Consider the following 5,066-nt stretch of genomic DNA (forward strand, 5'->3'; position numbering starts at 1 on the left):
GACACTCTCTGGAGCAACAACACTCCAAAAACACTAAAAGAACTCCTAAATTTCACCCTCCCTGTAGAAAAAGGTGCCACTGTACTGATCGTCCTCCCTGTTGCCACGTTTGGTTGCCAGGGCTGCAGTGTCCTGTGACATCTATTACTTCATCAGCGGTGCCCTGTCAGCATCACTTAACCAGTCAAACATGATCTTAATGCAGCTAAAGTGAGCCTTGCCTCGTCTTCTTCTTCTCTCTTCCGACTTCCTCGTTCTGATTCCCCGCTGGCTACCGATACGCTCGATAGGACGCAATGTACTGTTAGTGTACTACGAGTCACGGGATGCTGCTGCGGGAGATGCTTGAATAAATATATAGGCTACGAGAAGTGGTGATCTACTCGCATTCATCCCTCTGCCTATTCATCACGCTTCCCATTTTGCTATTTTTACACTCCTCCATCATCCATCCATCCCCCCTCCTCTTCTTCCTATCTATCCAGTCAGCCGTTTTATTACAGTCAAGCCCGTCATGTGAGCCAGTGTGGGCACGACTGAACTGCTGGTGGTCACACCTTTACCCGCAGCCCAAACAACCACCATCTTGGGGGCCACCGAGGAGCCAAAACACACACACACACACTCCAGTTCCAGTGTCTCCATGTGGATTTGCTGTTAATGGCCACACTGGAAACAGCTGGTGATCTGCTGGTTCGATGAATGGCCAGGGGTTTGTCATGGTGGTGCTTTCCACCCCCAGTGTCAGCCGTGTAAGGAGAATCGAGCGTGTAATACACAAGTCTGAGAGAGGAGGAGTGGGGCAGGCCTAGAGGAGGAGGAGGAGGTGGAGGAGGAGGAAGGAGGGAGGGAGGGAGGGAGAGGAAGAGGTGGTGGTATGCTATGCTAATGTAATTTCAACCTCAAACCCAGCTGTTGCTGCTACAGTCATTATGTATTCATGGGAGTTTGTTATGGGATTTTTTGATCTGTGAAAATGTGGAATAATATGCCAATCTGGAAATAGACCACACACACACACACACACACACACACACACACACACACACACACACACACACACACACACACACACACACACACACACACACACACACACACACACACACACACACACACACACACACACACACACACACACACACACCAGTTAACACTCTACCAGCTCCAGATGAGGGCTCAACAAATCATCCATAGAGGGGGGTAAATTGGATTTATAACTGCTGCTTTGTTTTGTTTTGTGCAGTTTTTAAATATCAGTAACATTAAAGCAACAATCGGTGACTATTTTGATAATAAATAAATCACTGAAGTCATTTATCAAGCAGAAATGACAAATATCTGATGCTTCTAGCCTCTCAATTTGAAGCAGTTGCTGCTTTTCCTCTTTTTACAGTAAGATAAAGTAAATAATATGACGTGATGGGCACTTTTCACTGTTTTTCTGATATTTTACAAGCGAAAAAATGATTAATCAATTAATTGGGCAAATAATCTGCAGATTAATACAAGATGAAGATAATTGTAATTTGCAGTCCTGATTGGTTTCTCTATATCACCATGAACTGTCACAATGAGACAAGAAACTGGTGGTCAGAGCTCTGTAGGAGGGAGAAATGTTTCCTGACAGCTCTGACAGCTCACTACAACACACTTCACGAGTACAAATCAAGAGATGAGGAAGATAAAACCAAAGAAAAACTAGATCCGGACTCGCCTGAGCAGGACTTCCCATCTGAAGACATTGAAACAGACGACAGCTCTCATGATGCAACATAACTGGCGCTCACTCACACTCGGGGGGTTTATTCAACCGTCAAAAAAGAAACAATAAATGGTCACATTTATGAAAAGGTACAGTAACTATCTTTTTAAAATCCTTCAATACCTGAAATTACCAGTCAACTGCTTACTATGTGTATATCTGATTGGATCCATTAAAGTATCATAGTTAGAGATTTCAGGCTGATTGGTTGGTTGAATGTCTGGTTAGATGTGATTGTAGCTCTTCTTAGTTTAGTTATCTGTTATTTAAACTGTATTTTTTCCAACCATAATGAATGTAAACTTAATTCAGTAAGAGATTCACAATGTTGGTTGATTTAATACAATTTTGATAATCGTCCAATTGGAAATATTCTATTCTGAAATGATAAGCAAGCATCAACAGTAGGGCTGATCAATTAATCCAAATATTATCATATCACAATTCCAGTGTCAGTCAAAATGATAGATATTTTTCCAAAACAGTTCAGCTCTAATCAACTTGTCCCTTTTCACAGCAGATATTTTGACTGGTAAAAATAGAGGAAGCACAAGTGCTACTAATAACATCAGTACTGACTTTAATCAGGTGTCTAAATAAGCAGTTTGACTGTGAACACAACACCAGGAACCTGAAACTAAAGCAGCAACATTTAATTATTACTTCTATTATTAACATCTGTGCTTTTCCTAAAATTTTAGAATAGATCAAATATTTTACTGGTCTTTTGATGAATTTGGTATTAAAGACAAACTTTTAGTTTGCTGCCATGCTTACATTCATGCTCTTAGACAAACTGGTCTAAATTGGTAAAAAGAGTAAAACTACAAACTGAAATGAAGATCCAAATATGTAAATACATAATATAATATGATGCTACTTGATATTGCTCTTTAATATAAACAGAAACATGAACTTGTCTTATTTAAGATATTTTCTCTTGGGTGAAAACTTAAAATATCCTAAATGTCGGCCTTTGAAGAGCTAAGAGAAAGAAAAAAAAACAGCATTGACCTTAGTTTCAACTCTGTGCAGTTTTTAAAGATTATACAGCGTGTTTTTGAATAAGATCAAGATGGGCGTGATATTAATTATTAATATGGCCCCCGATCCACTGAAGTGCACCCAAATGTAGCTGCATGCACGATCCTAATGCTGAAGTAATTAGTTTTTAATGAAGGCTTTGAGTCAGCTGCTGAGATGCTGTGATTGATGAATTGCTTACAAAGAAACCCGCCGTGGCCAACTGGTCTGTGTTGATTTGCTCTTTTTTTTTTAAAGAAATACCTCCTAGTCACCTCTCTTCCCATCATCATCCCCCTCCTCCCTCCTTCACCCTCTTTCCCCTCCTACATTTCTCCACCTCTTTCTCTCTCTCTCCCTCCCCTCTTTATCCCTCCTTTCTCCTCTGCTGCCATTCCAATTCTCCAAATATCCAAGCGCGGCGCCATGACGACAAGTGATGCATCACTTGGAGGGAGGAGGAGGAGGGAGGAGAGCAGGAGGAAGAAGGAGGAGAGCAGGGTTCGAGGAGGTCAGGGTGCGGGACGGAGGAGCGGAGGGGCGGAGGGGGGGGGGACCACCTCCCGGGAGGCAAGAAAGCCTCTACTCCCTTTGTTAACAGCACAATTGGGACTGTTTCCTGGGCAACGAGTGAGCCCTGCATAGGGGGAGGGGGAGGACAAAAGGGATGGGTGAGGGAAGGGGAGGGGAGGGGTTGAGAGGAGGAGGAGGAGGGGAGGGAGGAGGAGGAGGGATGGGTCGACCGAATCAGCCGTGTCATTCACCGCTAAGAAAACTGTTTGAAAACCTTGTGCTCTGACAGTGTGAGTGTGTGTACTGTCTCAACACACACACACACACACTTAGAGAAAGGTTGTTGTGGACCAGCGACTTCTCTCTCTCAGGATGTGCTTCTCTTTCAGTCCGGCCAATAAACACGGTGTTGAACATTAAATAAAACAAGAGGCTCTTTTAAAGCCTGGGTCACGCTGGGTAGGATTTATCAGACCATGTTGTGTGTGTGTGTGTGTGTGTGTGTGTAGCTGGGATACATCTTAATTTGCAAGCTAACACAATAAGCATTTTAAATGGTGCACTTCTTCTTCTTTCTTTTTTAGCACACTGCTGCATGTTTGAACTTACTTGCAGCCGTCAAGAGAGCTGATATCAGCGCTTTTACAGCAGCTCGCACACCTCAAGCTCGTCTCCTTTACACACACACACACACACACAATACAAAATCCATTCACACGCTGCAGCCTGGGTGGAGTATCTGGGTTATTCTGTACAGCACAGTTGTAACATGACACAGTTTATCTGGACTGTAAACCTGAGACAAGAGGCTGATTTAACAACCTGAAAAGGAGGAGGAAATGGGTGTGAGCGGTACCAAGCAGACCATTGATTAGTCTTTGTGTCATTTTATACAGAGGTAACACTGAGATGACTGAGTAAAGGCCTAAAGAAGCAGAATAGTCTAATCACAAGGGACAAAATAACACATCAGGACTTATTTATCACTGTCACTGAATTTTTTAACCACCCCCCCTCCTCTTGTTATCTTGCTGCCATTAAAAACGATTTGCAGGCTTGGCTTCAGCCTCCGATCAATGTGATTGAATTAACTTCCTTCCAGCCTTCAGTCCTACCCTCCTTGACCTTCTCCGCTCGACTCATCCGGCCTTGAAGAAACGTTCACGCAATCCTTGCTCTTTTACCACAACAACGGTCATGTGACTCAACCCTCCTCTCGCTCATGAAAGCATCGTCTATCTGCCTACTGCTAAAAACCTGCAAAAACCTTCTTTTTTTTTTTAAAAGAGGAAAAGGGGCTTAACTTCTTGTTTATCTGTGCATCTTTTTTATGCAGTGTTGATGAGTAAAGATAGTCATATTATTATTTGAGGTTTGTAGCATCTTTCACCACGCCTTAAACCTTTGAATACACAGAAGGTGAACTTATCTGCCCTGCTAGAAACACGCAAAACCTAAAAAAAAGGAAGAAAAGGAGCTTAACTTCCTGTTCATCTGCACATCTTTAAGATTTTTTTTTTTTTGCTGTGTTGATTGATATGATAATTTAGCGTATTTGACATGTGTAGCAGGATTTAAACATTTATCACCACCATCTATCTCTCTTACACCAATCCTCTGTGACCACACCTTAAACCTTTGAAAACACAGTGGGTGATCTTATCTGCCCCGCTAGAAACCTGCAACCTAAACAAAGATGGAAAAGGGCCGTATCTTCCTGTTTATCTGCTCTTTTTTTAAAAACTGTTTTGCAATGTCAGGAAAC

Source organism: Scomber scombrus, chromosome 17, assembly GCF_963691925.1.
Source record: "Scomber scombrus chromosome 17, fScoSco1.1, whole genome shotgun sequence".
NCBI classification, from domain to species: domain Eukaryota; kingdom Metazoa; phylum Chordata; class Actinopteri; order Scombriformes; family Scombridae; genus Scomber; species Scomber scombrus.